The following is a 17,424-nucleotide window of genomic DNA, read 5'->3' on the forward strand; positions in this document are numbered from 1 at the left end:
AAAATAAACCATGTTTGACTCCACTCTCCTCTCTACCAACCATCCCACTCACCTTTTTTGTCTGCAAATTCATTCTGGAGCTCTTCCAATTAAGCTCAGTCTTAAGCTTTCTTTTTTTTTTTTTTTTCATTTTTCCCTTTGCCCTCCAGTGAAGAAGACACATTTTCAAAGTGCCTCACAAATCATTCTTCCCAAAACCCAGAACTGACACCCCTTGTCACCCCCTTCAATCTGCCTGCAAGACTCTTGTTCTTCTAAAGCTGTTCTCCATGGACTTTGACTCATCTGCTTCTTGATTCTCCCCTTTTCCCTCTAACCACACTCAAATGTACATTTCAAAAGATTTTTCTCATTCTTCCCTCCAGTTTTCCACAGAAGCCTTCTACACCTGGACTCTGTCTCTGTTTCTTTTCATGTTGTCTCCAGATAATTCATTTACAGATAATTATGCAAATAATCAAATTCCAGATAATCTCATCTTCAAAATAAATAAATAATGTACCTGCTCCATGTTTCAGCCATCTGCTTAAGAGTGGCACAGTCAGAGCATGGCTCTTTATCTTTCCCTCTGTCATGTTCCCTTTTTTTTTTTTGTCACTATGGAAATTCCATTATCTTGCCTCTTCTGCAGCTCCTCAGGTCCATGGCCTTGGCACAGCCTTTAGCTGAATTCCCAATTGGTTCTTACTCCATCTTTTTACTTTACAGTTACACGTTATACACTTTTAATCTCATTCATAACGTAAAACCCTCCTCCAGGCTCTCACCATCTTCCATCTCAACTAACATCCTCTTCTACAAATTTGTCAAATATAACATAGCTACCTATTTCCATTCATAACATTACAGGGAAGAAAAGTTTCCTAGCCTTTTGCTCTGAGCATGTGATTTCACTTTTCACAGCCTTCCCCCTCTTGATTCACACCAAACATCAGCTTCTTGTCTTCATTCTTCACAGCTTGTCTCCACAGTATTTATCATCTTTCATATTCTAAAAGTGACAGTAACATTTAACACAGGTTCCCACAGCACACTTGGCAGTAACAGGCATTCAGGGCCAAAAGTAGAGGAGAGGTGAATTAACATCCTTTGCATGAAGCCAGGGACGGATGTGCCCAAGTACCCACAGAGCCACTTATCCTATCTTTTCTGGTAAGGAAGGGAATTTACTCATCTGTAGCCTGGGGAGCAAAAGAAAGTTTAATCCATGCAGGATAAAGCAGGAAGAGGCAACCCTCCTGAATCAGCCTCTCATAAGGGAGTAGTGAATGGTGAAGACTGAGTTCAGGAGCAGAGGCAAAGAGCCCCTAGGCTGACTTTGGCAGCCTTGTTCTGTGCCCAGTCATAAAATATCCATTAGCCCAGTACCTAAAAAGCTAAAGGTGGATATGACAGCAGCTCAAAGATGTGCTGGTAGCAGACAGCTCAGATGCAGAGCTCTATGGCGATCTACGCCAAACAATCTCCAAATATTTGAACACATCACCTCTGTACAGCTAGCAGGCAATTTTTGTCCAGAGTCAGAGCTGAGTCAATGTCCACAACAGAAAAAGTTTTGCAAAAAATATTCTCCAAAGCAGCTAGTATATGAACCTCCTAGTCTTTCTTTCAAACTGTCCTCTTAAAAGTATTCACAACAGGCAGCCACCATGCATGAGGCAGCTGAAAGAAAAAGGCTCTTTACATCCCAACCCATTAGAGCCAAACTGTGCTGTACACACAGCCTATCCATTCACTCATCCCTCCTTTTCAGATCAGTGCTGTTCACTTGCCTGGGCTTCAATCTCTGCTGCACAACTGGGGAAGTGTCAGGGTCCAGTTTTGAGAGCACCTTTACCTCATCTGAACATGAACCTTTTATACCAACAAATGACAGCATTTGGGACTTAAGCTACTTAATCTGTAGATGCATGCAGATACAAAAAATTGTGAAAGCTAAATACTCTCATTTGACCTTGAACATTTTCTAGCATCAATTCTGAATTGGTTTCCCATTCATTTGCCCATTAATAGCAAATTATCTAGGCATTTGGCTTAAAAAACCTCACACTCAGAAACAGGCATTTTGTCCAAATAGGAACTGAGCACACCTCAGAGGTTTGCCCTGCTTCAGTTGTGATGGAAATGGTTTTCATTGAATTTATTTCTTTCTGCTATGTATAATTTTTCCATATGAGAGAATAGACAAGGACTAGGATTGTCCTTATGATATCCAAAAGACCATGCTTTTCAAACCACTCTGCTCCTGTAAGCCCTACATCCAATCAGACAGTCAGATCAAGATGCTTATAAATTCATACTTGTTGATAAGAAGAGAATAAATACCCCTGCCTATGCCTTTTCAGAAAGCTTGGTACCCTTTCCAGCTTCCAAAGGTGCACCCTCTTGACAGCTCCCAAAGCCTGGGGTGCAGCCTGTGGCTCTGGCTGGCTGTGCCCATGAACAAAGCCAGGCTCCAGGCACCACGGCTCCCACAGGGGGGACCAGACCACAGCCTGACTCCTCGCTCCTGCCGGGTGATGAGTGAGGCTGCCTGCAAACAGCAGGGCTTCCCACCAGCTGAATTCCCTTCTGCAACAATATCACACACACTCCTGCTTTCCAAAGTCTTGCTGGCTGGAAACACTGCGGTTTTAGTTCTCTCTTCTAATCTACAGGATGACCAGGAAGATCTATCAGCAGTTTAAAACAGAGAGGGAAAAGGGAAGGGGCAGTGGACTGTCAATGTTAGATAAGAGCACATCCTCCCCACCAGCACAGTGCCTTCAGAAACAAAAGGGAGAGCCTCCCTGCAAAGATCCCTACAGCAATTTAGTCTGAAGGAATAGGTCTCCATCAGGACTCTCCTCATTTTTGCTGCCAGAGTTATGAGAGCCACGTGCTACCTCATCATTAATATGGCGTGTTTAATTAGCACGTACATGTTTGTGCTCCTTCTTTTGAAATAACCCAAAACTACACACATCGCACAAACTCCCTTCATTAAAATGACATAGTAAATCATGTCTTCTTTCAGGCCGAAATTTATGAGAGTAACATGTTGCAGAAAAAAAGGTCAAGACCAAGAAAGAGAGAAAAATAAATAGGAAACTAAAATAAAAAGATACTGAATGAGGGAAGGAGTTAATGGAAGTCTTTATAGGGCACAAAAGGTTAAAGGAAGACTTCAAGGCGTTAACAGGGCTAGCATTTCTGGAATGTAAAATAACATTTGAATTACACACCTGAATACCATGCCAGGAATCAATATGCTCTGAAGTGTAGTAGGATTTAAGAAGGTCATTTTTTTGTGTAATCATGGTCCTTTCGGTGGTGTCCCCACTGAGATTCACAGGGTGATAATTTCTTATGGAGTGTTGACAACTTTTTTTCTTAACTAACAAGAAGGTTTCCTCAGGTCAGTGGCAGGATAATGGGAAAGGAATATTTCCAGGTCCCAGGTTCATTAAAGCCTGAATTCTGTAACGAAGAGTTTTGAGTCGCTTTCCTTGTGTGAGGAGATCGTGCTCAGATGGATCAGCAGAGATGTCCCCACTAGCCACCCACACAGTAAATGTGGAGATGCTGCAGTATGAGGTCTTTAGTTGGCCCTCCCTTCCTGGCTTGATAGAGCCTGAATTTATTTCCTTAAGGGCATGGTTCAGGGTCTGCTGATAATGCCAGCATTTCTCTGAGGAGTTTTAGCAGACAGGCAAGTTATCACTGAGGGTCTGATTGTGGTTTTATTTATCCTTTATATTGAAACTTGCTTTACATCTTTTGTCTGCAGCTGCATATGTGACCTCAGAGACCTTTTAAAATTAAGAACACCTTATTAATGCAAGTGTGAGCTCCTCATCTGTTTTTCCTCTTTGTGCAGCTCCTAGCAAAGTGGGGGGTTTGACTGTGGCTGAGCTCCTAGTTGCTATGGCAATACAAGCAATAAATAAATAGTAAAAATAATACATTGGAATAAAATATTCTGATTTTGTAAGCTGGATCTCCAGAATTATAATTACTTCCCTTACTTGCAATTTAGCATTTCTGAGCAACATTTCTGAGTGACTAGGGTGCCCCAAAACACTTATTAGTTATCATGCCTTGTACACACCAGAAAATGGTAATGTGGCTCTATCATGTAATGCTGCAGCATTTTGGCAGCGCTGGTCATGACTGCATGTTGCCAGAGGCATGCCTGGGAGGAGATGTGTGTGTGTGGACATGCAAGTCACATGCCAAAGCCAGGCATGTCCAAACCCATGAGTTTGCACATATGAAGGACACCAGTAACTTCATGGGCTTCTCTTTCTCTACAATACCATGACATGTCCACTCTCATTCAGACGATAACTTTTTACAATTCTGCAGCTGTGAAAAAAAAGCCACAAAATACCTGTAATTTATATTTATACTCCCATTAAAAATATTTTTATTTATTATATAACAACTATTAAGCTCATGTGGCCAAGATGCAACATGAAGCTGTAGATCATGGGTTATATTTGAAAGAACTGCAGAATTTATTTTCCTGAATAATCTCAAATTATAAGATTCTTCAATGTCTTTTTTTTTGGAATGTTTAATAACATGCATTTCCATTGTAGATGGACACCAGTTTTAAAAATCAAAGATGTGCAAAAAATTAGCTGCTTTTCCTCCTCTTTTGCAGGGGAAAATATTAAATATTGGTAAAATCTGAAGCACCTGCAGATTTTTTTTATTGAAACAAAATTATATTTAATCCTATAAGAATGATACATGAAGTTCATACAGAGATGAATAGCTATGTTCATATGCATGTGTATTGATTACATACAAACTGCAGCTAGGTGTATTTAGAAAATAAGGAAGTATAAACCTTCATTATTGCAATGACAGGTATATCTTATAATATCCAGTAGCTCCAGTGGTCATTGAAATGTTTAAATACATTTCTGCCTGTTGACATGTTTCTAAAATAGATGAAAAATTAAATGTTAAAAATAGAAAGAGTAAACCTTGCTGGCTAGCAAAGAGACCAGAAAGTTAAATCTACAGTGCTCAGAGATAGTATAAGGACCTGATGAGGTTGTGCAGATATAAAAGAAGCTCATGTTTCTAAAGACAAACCTTGAAAAATTAGGTTGATAATTAATTGCATCTTCCTTGCAACATATTGCACTACAAAGACTAAGGACCAGCAGTAACACAGACATATGGGAATTGCAGCTGCTTACTACTGCAAGTTTTTTAAAAAGTGACTTACTCTGAAGTAGTTAATAGTTAAAGAAAACATTCCTGAAGCATTAAAGTACAGCAGTAACAAATTCTTTGATTTTTTTCATAGCAGGCCTCAGCAGGGAAGAATGGCAAATTTTAAAAAAATCCTACCTTTTCCCAAATCCTCTGGTTACAGAAGACACTCCTCCAACTCACATCTTCTTAACAGCAGCACAGCAGAGAGTAATATGACTTTATATCATAACAAGGATTATTTGAAAGAGCACATTACTTGTGAGAAAAGTTAACTTGCAGTTCAACCACAGCCGAAGAGACACTCTGCTCTTTTGAAGACAGCAGGTTATGAAAGATCACTCTGACTTTGCCATGGGAAAACAAGTGGCCAAAGATGCAACAGGGGAGAGCAGTGGGATGTGACCCCCATTTCTCCAGCTCACAGCTTAATCACTGGCTTCTGCCTGATTCTGTACCCCACGGGGGTGACATCCCTCACAAGCACACCTAGCAGGCAACACCCTGAACAGCAAGCAGCTCAGGTAACATCTGGTTTATGGATCCTGCCAAACAGCCCAACATTTGTTCATGTCAGGACATTAGGCAGTCAAGTGGAAATGTCTGCCCACAGAAAATGCCTGCCCACAGAAAACTGATGTGTGTTGCCAGGACAAGGAGATACACCAGGGAACTTCAAACATCTGTACAGCTGGAGGGGAGGTACATGAACACAGGGCTCTCTCAGGCACCAGGCCATCTCTTCCTCCTGATGTCTCCAGCCCTCAATGTCAAACCCTAGGGTGCACCTACCACCAAGGAACAAAGTAAATTTATCATGACAAGCACAATGATCCAGGAGCATCCAGTCCTTGCTTTACCTCAGATCAAAGAGACAAGCTGCTTGTTAGCAGCAGTAACCCAATGCACACTTTTACTGAAAACTTTTGCCCAAAATAGTTTTTCTGTGTATTGAAAATCCAGAACCAAGGGGGAAAATGAAGGCATACAGTGTGGCAAAAGAGAAGCCTGATACATCTTTTCCATATTTTTATCCTCCTAAAGCTGCAAAAACACTCAGTGCTAGTTGGGGAGTCAAATTTTGAGAAGGTAAGTAGTGGCAAATTTAATGTTCAAACCTGTGTCATTTAAACATTTAAGCCTAAAAAATTAAGATTTGAAATAGGATTTGCACTGTCTGTTCAGAGTTAGAATAACCAATACAAGTGGGTTCCTGCATCAGTTTTACATAGAGAATAACTCAAATTGCCAGGCTAAGCTGGGTTACTCTTAATCTTTCTGGTTGAGCAGAGCATTGCTTACCAAAGGGCTCTCCACCCTCCCTCTACACTTTTGGCAAAAGCATTGGGACCACCCCTGCAGAACTGATCCACCAAGAACATTTGTAGGTTTCCCTGTTGAGACTTTGTTAAAGGGAACCGCATTTGAGTTCAATATCATTCTACATCAATGTCGACATTAAAGCACTGTCTGCAAGTGCTTATCTGCTGCATTTGCAAGTGGCTTCCAGACCCCTCCAGGCAGCAGCATAAGAGGGAAGCTTCACTGAGCTTCCCCTCTCTTCTACTGACCATGAACTTTAAGCTGTGCAAAAATGAGGGTTTGTGAAAAAAATCTTTTGCAACTTTACCACAACTAGAAAGACAGATTTCCTTCACAGATTCTTCCATGTGCAGACTGAGGAAAGCAGAGGGCCTGGCTGCTCCAAGGCTGATGGAGGCATACAAGTAGCTGTGGGCACTGTGGAAAGGTCTCTGACTTGGAGCTCACAGTCATTACCACAATTACTTGTAGCAGAACTGGAACTCATAAGTCTCTACACTAAAACTCTGGAGAAAATTCTTCTTAAAAAACAATCTGATGACTTTCTGCTGACTTGGAAACATAACAAAACCCCAGAACCCAACCTAACCTCGGTGTATCTGTCACTTTTGAATCATCTGATATTAATTGCACCCTCTTTTCCACCAAGATGAAACACTCACTATAGAATGACAGCCACTCTCTGATCAGCTTGGCTTTTCCCATGTGGTTGGCATAAGTTACTCAACAAAGTGATAGATCTGTCAGCACAAGACAATTTGATATGTGTGCATCCCTATCAGAATGGACCCCAGTGCTGAAGCTCAGCTCCTTGCCAATACAAAGCATTACCTGAAGTTTTCCCTGACCACGTGTTGCCTCTGTGCTGGCACCAACCAACTTTGCTGGTTGAGTTGAGTCCTCTTTCCTGTAGATATCTTCTTATTCGGCAGCACTATTCCCCTTTTTGAGCTACATGAAGATGTCCTGCTGAATCCATGGACTTGCACTTGCCTTTGCTCATGGCCATGAGAGGCTCTTTGCTGTGCAAGCTGCCCTGATGGCAGCAGAGGTGGTATGTTGTGGAAGCATCACCAACATGGAATTATTTCTTGTCATGGGGGTAAAGAACACAGTCTGTTATTTTTTTCTTTATAAACCCATCTGGACATCTTCAGCTCACCAGATTTTATTTTTATTTTGTGATTAAGGCAACCAGACTCTAACAAAGTCCTGCTGGCTTATGTCTTTCACTGTGATGAGAGTATCTTAATTCCAAGTGGTCAGAGAAAGGCAGCCACATTTCCTGCCTCTTTTGTATTCCTACAGAATGAGGCTGGGCAGGTTTCTCTGCATGCAGAAAGTCATTGAAAGCCAGAGGGAATCTGTACTTGAAAGAGTTTCAGCCATGAAATGCAGCAAGCTCCAGCAGCAAGTCTCCTTTGAGACTCAAGGGAATATGTCATTCTGTGGGTATTGTGAATCTTAACAGGTGTTTTAGGGATATCGCTTTTTGCCCACATGGCTACACTATAGTCTCTGTGGTGTGTATATACATATAAAAAAGATAAAATTTCAAAAGAAAAGCAATTCCAGTTTTTGACCAAGCTGGTGAAAGTCTCAGACTGGGTGAAAAATATGTGATTTTGTCAATGTTTCACAATAATCACTACAAGTTGTTGGGCAAGATGTGGAAACACCTGAAGCTGGTGTTCAAATATGTGGCTTTGTATTACAAAAGCATACTGAAGCACTGGTGGGTTTACTTGTGGTTTAGTTGCTAAAATTCACTCCTAGGTTTCAAACTTGGGCTTTGGAGCTGTATGGAAAGCACAACAAAGCTATCATACAGTGCTTTCTCATGGTGCTCATTCTTAAAGGCATTGTTGGAGAAAGAGAAGTCAGAATACTCCTGAGACACAAAAAGCTGTACCACGTATAAACACAAAGTTTATAAATAGCTTGAAAGTCATAGCAAGAAATTTTAAAGATCCCTAAATTGTAGAGTAGGAAGAACAGATAGGACAGGGTAGGAAGAATGGACAGAAAATAATAATTCAGATAAGATTTGTATTTTAATGAGCTGTGATTTTTTCCATCATCTCCAATAGCCGACATGTATCCTGTCTTGGAATATACAAGTAATGATACTTTGACTATAGATACTCAGAGGTGTCTTCAGAGGGTGGCTAGACATGTAACAATCTAATTTATCAAAGCACAAGAATTTGTAGTGCCTAATTAGAATGGGATATTCATTGATGAAATAAAGTAAAAATAAAAATGGACTTTAAAATGTAGCCACTAAATAAATGGATGTCTCCCTGGTGTGTCAGACACCCATATAAAGGCAGCTTATGAGTAGTTAGTACTTAATTTACTGATGGCCAGATGCTCATCTTGGCAAAGATGGCCCTTTTGCATGCCCAGATTCAGAGACATTTCTGAAACTGTTGATGACCATCAGACACAGGCTGCTGGGCTAGCCTTTGGCCTGGTCCATATGGGAGCTCTTATGGTCCTGCTAGTAGAGCAGAGCAGGAAAGCAATCCGTTCTTATTTCTCACAATTCGAAGGTGGTGGAACAAAGTTCTTCTTGTTTGGTGCCTCCTCAGGGCCTCTGCACACAGAGGCAGCAGAACCTTTGGGCACCCCCTTCTCCTGCCTCATACTTGCAGCTCATGCCTGCCCCTCCCAAGCCCAGGCATGGTATTCATTGCCATTTAAAAACCATTTTTCCACCTGTAGTCTACCTATATAGCAGGGGAATCTAACAAACTCCTGCTGACTTTTGTCTTCACTGTGTGTGCATCCTAATTCCAGGCAGAAGCATTTTGCTGAGGAGTCAGAGGATGCATTATCCCTTTTTAACAGTACACAACCCCAGTCATAATGTATGCCCACAGGAAGAAATGTTTCCCATGCAGGGAATGACTCACACTAGGTCAAAGCAGCGATATAAGGAGTGTGGAGAAAACTGAACAGTAACTGCAGCTTATAAAAGGTAGCATTTATCTTAACAGGGTGACAGCTGCTCACTGTGAAGTTACAAGGGAGTTTTGTGATTTTCTGACTCTGAAGCCCACCCTTTAGGAACCACTGATCTAGAATACAAAAAGGCTGTACATGTTGGAAAAGTCCTTTTTAATGAGACAGGGTCAGACTGTGATGAAACTCACTCAGGTCGAGTGGGCAGGCATTTTCCTTCTTATTTTGGCCCCACTGACATTAATACTATCATTATTACTAAAATAAAGCTGAATACAATGCAAATGCAATTGTGGTCCTGTTGTATACTAATAATTGTTTCAATAGATTCAATAGATTCCAATGTTTTTGTTTTTTCTGACCAGCTCTACTGAGAAGTAACAACAGCATGAGGTTGCCCTGGTACTACTCTTATAATAAAGTGAGGTGCAACAACTATCAGTCATGAAGTTGACTCTCTGTTTATAAGATTAAACAATGACTAAGCTTTAAAAAAACACATAAACAGTGGTGTAATAAGGCTGTCATTGAAATATAAGGAATAAAATGAAACTGGTAAAAAACACAACTACATTTTATTATAGCAAGTGGAACACAATCAGAAAACTGCTTCCTTTCAGTCTAATTGTTCCACCTGCCTGCATACAGCATGCTACACAAAGTCCTGGGCTTAATCACCTCTTAGCTGTGCCATGGCTCTTTCCTGATGCAAAACACAGCAATGCACCAAATCAACTAGAGGCACCAGAAATTATTAAACATGCATAACCTTTGAGAGTCAGGCCAGCATTTCTTAGTTTTTGTGTATTTATCATCCCAAGAAGAAAAAAAAGATAAAATCTACAGAAGTTGTACAAAAGCAGATTAGCCATTCAATTTATATCAGAGATGACTTGTGCCTTGTAAAATCTATCTGTTGGGCTGTGCTAGGGACAGATGACAAAAGTTTGGAGGGGAACCCATGAAGCCCTAACCCAGGTGTCACAAGAAGTGCATCCTGGGTCTGATATAGAGCAAAAAGACTCATAACCTGGGAACAGCCTGGCTGCAGCTCATCTATGGAGAGAATGCACTGTTCTTCCCTTGTTCTGGCCATGAGTCTGGTTTGAGAGGTGTCTCTCAGAGGAGGAATGAGCTGGATTCCTCAGGCTATGGTGTTCCATAACCTGCATGATACCCTTGGGCTGGCAAGAAACTCATTGGCCCATAGAAAATCTTGTGAGGAAGGAAGGCTGAAGAGAGAGACTGTGTGTAGTTTTATATCGGGCAGATATGAACAGAGGTTGTGCTGAGTGGGTTGGGTTGGACTGACTTTGCTCAGCATCATCTGTTTGGGTTTTTTTGCTTGAGACTGGGGAATGCTGCTTTGCTCGGGTATCACTTGAACAGACCTCACGTTTTTCATTTATGCTTTTTAATCTCAGCACTCCTGAAACAGAGATGTCTCAAGGTACTATTTGCAAGGTCATCAGCTAACCTGACTATAAAAACTCAGATAGCTCATTAAATTAAACTGTCTGATTTACTATAAAAAACTAGAGAATCAAGTATACATTAAAAAATCAAGTAAGAAAAGAACAGAAATTGGGAAGAAAGTTTCTTTTTCTTAAGCACTGAGAAGGAGAAAAGCGAAAAGAGATGTAAAGGGAAAAACTTAGAGCCAGAAGATCCAAACTTCCCCTTGATTCTAAACTTAGCTCAGCCACTGGCCCACCGTGCAGATGACTCAGTGCACTTCCTTGAACTTAAATCATTCCTCTTACAAAACTTGTTAAAGAAAGACGTCAGTGTAAATTAGATGTTGTGTCTAAGTTTAGCTATGGCCGATACATAAATATCAGAAATTTAATGTGTTCTCATTCTTGTCTGCTTAAGAAAGATGTGTATATACATGCACATATGCATATATATATATATATATATATATATATATATATATATATACTCTTAGCAAGGGAGAGAAAGGCTTCTTTGCACTATTTTTACAGTTTCATTTGCATATATTGTTATTTTGCTGGTGACATAAGAGCTCACAGCTGATTAGAAGTTTAACTGTTTTCAGAGCAGCCTGACTGCCACAACGCCCAAGCACTCTTCATTCTCTCAAACTGTCAGGAAAGTTTCAATCCCATCCAAGCAGTGGGAGCTGAGAGAGTACACATTCGGCATATAACATACATGATGGCTGATTTCTTGTGACACTAATCTTCACTCCTGGGGGAAAGGCAGTCATTTATTCATAACTCTACCACTCAAAAGTAACCATTCTTCTCACCATGGAGATAAATGTCAAAACAGAGACCATCCATAGGCTGAGTCTAATCTAATCTGTCCAAAATGAATATATATTTAGATCTGTTGTCAAATCTTGAATAGCAAACCCTTTAGCCTGGACAACTATTTCCTCAGCCTGCCCTCTCCATCTATAAATATGCATATCAGAATGGATATATGCTATCAGAGAAGCATATTAATCCTGCTAACGTGGACAGGATATGATGTTGACCAATCTTTCTGATACGAGAAAAGAGTCAGACGACAAAGCACAAGACTTCCAGAAATGTGTACCAGAGAGGGAAAAATATATTAATTTTTGTTAAAATATCTCTATCATTCAACATGCACCTGAAATCAGCAGGCCCTCCACTCCCAAGTAGCTGGTCCAACAAATGAGAAAAACAGGGTGCTATCTGGATATCTGTGGAAGATGGCAATGGAAATTTCCTTTCTCATAAAGCTGTTAATTCTCATTGTCCCTCTCCTTTCTCCAGTTCAAATTTCCATTTTTTGGGATGTCAGCAGAAAGGTTTTTATTTATGCTGCATCCTTTCCCATCAAATTGTACCTATGGAGTTCCTCATATCCTCTTGAATATGGTTATCACCATTTTTAAGAATGAGAAGGGTGACCCCAGAAACTACAGGCCTGTCAGTCTCACTTTGGTGCCCAGTAAAATCACAAAAAATGTTATCCTGGAAGGTATGGAAAAATACCTCAAGGAAAATGCCGTCATCAGTCACAGCCAGCACAGCTTCACGAGGGAAAAGTCCTGCTTGTCAAATCTGATTTCCCTCTATGACAGGGTAACCCACCGAGATGATCTAGGAAAGCCAGTAGATGCAATCTTTTTGGACCTCAGCAAAGATTTTTATATTGTCTGACACAGAATCCTTCTGGATAAAATGTCCAGCACACAGTTGGATAACCATGTTACATGATGGGTGAGTAACTGGCTTACAGGTTGGGCAAAAAGGATTAGAGTGACTGGGGTGATATCAGACTGCCAACCTGTCACTAGTGGAGTTCTGCAGGGTTCCATCCTCGGCCCTTCAACAACTTCATAAATTACTTGGAAGCAGGACTGGAAGGAATACTAAGTTTGCCAGTGATACTGAATTAGGAGGAACTGACTCCATCGAAGGCAGGGAGGCCCTGCAGAGAGGTCAACAAATTAGAGACATGGGCAGTCACCAACCATGTGGAGTTCAACAAGGGAAAGTGACGGATATTCTGCACCTGGGATGGGCTACCCTGGTTGTGTGTATAGATGGTGAATGAGAGGCTGGAAAGCAGTGCTGCAGAAAGGGACCTGGGGGTCCTGGTCAATGGCAAGTTGAATCTGAGTCAGCAGTGCCCTGGCAGCCAGGAGGGGCAGCTGTGTCCTGGGGGCATCAGGCACAGCATCACCAACCAGGCAAGGGAGGGGATTGTCCTGCTCTGCTCTGCACTGGGGCAGCCTCACCTCACGCGCTGAGGGCAATTTCAGGCACTACAAGATAGAAATAACATTACGCTTTTAGAGAGTGTCCAAAGGAGGGCCGCAAGGATGGTGATGGATTTGGAGGAAAAGCCATGCAGGGAGTAGCTTAGGTCACTTTGCTTGTCCAGCCTGGAGAGGAGGAGACTGAGGGGAGACCTCATTGCAGTCTTCAACATCCTCATGATGGGAAGCAGAGGGGCAGATACTGATCTCTTCACTCTGGTGACCAGTTTCAGGACACAAGGAAATGTCATGAAGCTGAGTCAAGGGAGATTTAGGTTGGATATCAAGAAAAGGTTCTTTACCTAAGGTGGTCAGGCACTGGGACAAGTTTGGCAGGGGAGTGGTCACAGCACCAACCCTGACAGAGTTCAAGAAGTGTATGGAAAATGCTCTCAGGGGCATGGTGTGATTTTTGAAGTGTCCTGCACAAGTCCAGGAGTTGGACTCAATGATTCTGATGGGTCCCTTCCAACACAGTTGGACCTATGGAGGACGAGGGACCTACGATTCTATGACTCTATGATCCTCTATGATATCCTGATACTGAAACACTGGACAACACCATAGAAGAGCCAGAAGTTACTCTCATTTTTCTGTCCCACTCCTCTAATTCATACTACCATGAACCTCCATGAAGTTCTTTTTGAAGGAATGTCTGAAACTCTTCTCAGAACCTGAAGAGAAAGAAGTCTTTTTGCTGTGGTCCTCACAAAGGAATTGTGCTGTTTCAGAGAAGAATACCCCTATCTCTTGTAGATATTTCATTATTGAAGTTGCACAACAAACACTATTGCATAAATGGTAAACATAAGTAACAATGCTTGTAAACTGTCCTATTTCTGGTGCTCAAATATCCTTGCTCAAAACTAAATTCCATTTTTACATTTGGATGAATCTTATCAGTAGCCAATTAACTAATTACTTCAAAAGATGAATTAGGTTTTACACTTATTCTACCTCAGCAGTTCAACGACATTACCAGTAATACATCATGGACTACTTTTCTTGTCTGTGTATTCCAGGTGAGTAACTGAGCCATGGTTCTATCAAAAAGTACTTTCAGGTGTCCCACATAGGTTTAGAGTGGATGGGACCTCAGCTATGCCAGTATGAGACTGTCTCTAGGAACCCAAGTGCAAAAGGAGATCTGGCCAGCAACCTGCTATGAGTCACTCTGACTTGCTCTGTCACAGGATTTGCACTTACAAGTGGGTCAAATCCTTATCTGGAATAGTTAGACAGATCTGCACTGCAGCAGGATTGAGCCCTTGTATCACAATGCATGAATACACAAGCAGCATTGCTAGAAAGGGTCTGCTTTCCAAAGGTGGCAGAAAGGGGTGCCAGGTGACAGCTGAGATGGCACATTATGGTCTTGGTGCAGGAAAAAAATGAATGTTTTGAGAAGTAATAGCTCAGTAAGGTAAAATTACTGGGGGAAAATGCTTTAACACAACATAAAACAATAGTACAAAATAGGAATCAAGAACCATGGCGTCACTTCCAGGCCATGGCTTCTGTGCATGTGAAGTAATCATCTGGAAAAGAAGCTAGCTGTGGGAGAGGATTATGAACAGGTCATGATCTCACAGCATGACAAAATGGCCAAGAGAGCAAAAGCAACCCTTGTTAGCAATGAGCAGCACCTGCAGAAGGAGGGGTTAAAGAAGTTGCTACTTTTTGTCCCATCCTCAAGGTGATCATTGCTAGCTATTGCAACCATTTCAAGTCTCAACACTTTGGCAAGGATGTAAATAAATACAAATGGTTCAGAGATAGTGCCACCTGAGGAAAATCTCCCTCATGGTGATCACTTAAAGATCAACCTCACTACCTCAAAGAAAGGGCACAGAGAAGAGCAAAACACTGCCTAAGACTACCTGTGTGGAGAGGGAAATCTACAGGCATTAGAGATTCTTCAGCAGGCTACAAATCTCTTGGACTCAAAAATGAGGCAAAGAACAGAGTGCTAAACTGCCACATTTGGAACAACTTATCCAGTAAATTTGCCATCCCTGCTAGCCTTGGAATCAATACTGCTGTCATACAGAATAGCTCATTCAGAAATGAAATGCTGAATGAAATCCTATGCCCTGTATTATCTAAAACAGAGTAGATGATCATAAGAGTCCACTTGGGTCTTAAAAATCCATGAGTGTAGTTCAGAGGACATGTAGTTCTAGAGGCTAAGTGTGTGGCCTTTACATTTTCCAGGATGAGCTTTTTCTGAAGGTTTTTCCTGAAGACTGAATTATTTATCCTATAACTGAAAAGTAAGCTGCAAAGGTATGAAGTAGCAAGCCCCCAAAAGATAAAATTTCTTCCTGTTTTCCTATTTTCCTTAATTCTAGGTGAAAACATGTACAGACAATAGACAAACTTTATGTTTTGAAGAAGACTGAAAGGTTCTGTAGGCACGTGGAGAGATCAGCACCCTCACAAGCAAATCTTGTGAAATGCAGATACTGTCTGCATCTGAGTTCACAACATGGCTCTAAAAAAATCAGCTTTTCTGGTTTTGATGACCTATGTAGCTCTGTGACAGATGTGGTGTTGTACCACATTTCTGAGGGATGGAATCTACAGCAGCCTTCTTTACTACCTAACTGGATTTTATCACTTTGACTAAATACCAGTCAAAGTTTTTACAATATGAGGCTCCAAAACCATGTCTTGCCTGGTCATTCTTGTTTCCTCAGCCAGTTTTATCCATTTCTGCTCCTATCTCTATAGCAGTATACAGAACACCAGTAATCCCCACAAAACTCATACTATAAGACTCAGTACCATACATTTTCAAAGAGTAACATTTAAGATGGCACTTTCATTCACTGGGAACTGAGCTGAGATTTCCATGACATTGTATTTGATTTGGTAAAGAGGAACTTCAGTGAAGTGAGGCTAGGACCATCTTTATGTGATTTACAGCAGAATTTCCATCTTTTGCACATCTTCAACAAATACCAGCACTTGATGAAGACCTTACTTTTCAGGTGGGCTGATCCTAAGTTTCATCCTTTGGCTACCAATATGAAGAAGGTATCCAGCTTGGTTGTCTTAATGACATTTTCAATTTTGATGGGCAGGAAATGTAGTGTAGTTATATGTGTGAGCCCTAAATAAGGTCAGGGGCAGGTGTTTGCTGCATGCTGTTTTTGGGAAACAGTGGCTGGATTTTGTTATTCTCTAAGCTGGGGGACCACTCACATCTCCCCCTCCCCTCGACAGGTATGTTCTGGGGGGCATGGGGGGTTGGCATTCTTCTCTGACCTGGTCTGCATTTAATCAACGCTTTTATCTCACTTTGCAGTAACTCCTGACATGTACCACTGACACCATCAGCTAAGTTCTCTCAGTGTTTTCCAGTTTGTCAGTAAAATACTGTTTAACAGGTGAATTCATGGCAAAGAGGATATGACCAGCCTGTCTCAATTCCTCGACTTGAAAAATAAATTGCTAGGAAATTGTCATTTAAATTCCTGTGCTTTGTTTTTGAATTGTACAGTCTTAGAAAGAAATAGAGTTTGGTTTAAACCAAATTGCTGTTACTTTTCAACATACTTGAGTAAAGTCACAGAGATACAATAAAAATAATTAACAGAAGCAGCTATTGCTAAGCTAAAGTGAAGGTTTGAGTTCTGACCTCCACTTTGTGCCAACAAACTACCCTGTGCTTTTTCACTGTAGCCACGTACTACCCTGAAAAACTCAAGGAATTCTGTGTCGTGTTGCAGTGTAATTTTTTTAGAACACCTAGTACATCTTTAATCCGAAGAAAGATGCTGCCGTTGCCCAAGCCGGGTGGCACTTGGAAGCACATTATCGCATACAGAACGTTCATTAAAAGCGGATTAGGAGAAGATCTCATCAAACATACCAATTCCGCTTGAAATAAACGGCTTCTAAGCACAGGAATTGTTAGAGGAATGGACCATAGGCGCCGACTAGTTTGGTTTGCATATTTTAGAGAGCGTTTTGAGCTGATGTGTGTGGGACTAGGCTCTTTACTCCAGCAGTTCTGTTTAGTTTACTCGAAGAGAGTAGAGGTGATAAGATGTGGAAACTTAATGAGAAAGATATCCCAGGCATGAAACATTGGAAGAATTCTGCTTAATAATGAACTAATTAAAAAACAAATTAAATGAAATGCAGCTTTCACT

The sequence above is a fragment of the Molothrus ater genome, chromosome 1, assembly GCF_012460135.2.
Source record: "Molothrus ater isolate BHLD 08-10-18 breed brown headed cowbird chromosome 1, BPBGC_Mater_1.1, whole genome shotgun sequence".
Taxonomy (NCBI): domain Eukaryota; kingdom Metazoa; phylum Chordata; class Aves; order Passeriformes; family Icteridae; genus Molothrus; species Molothrus ater.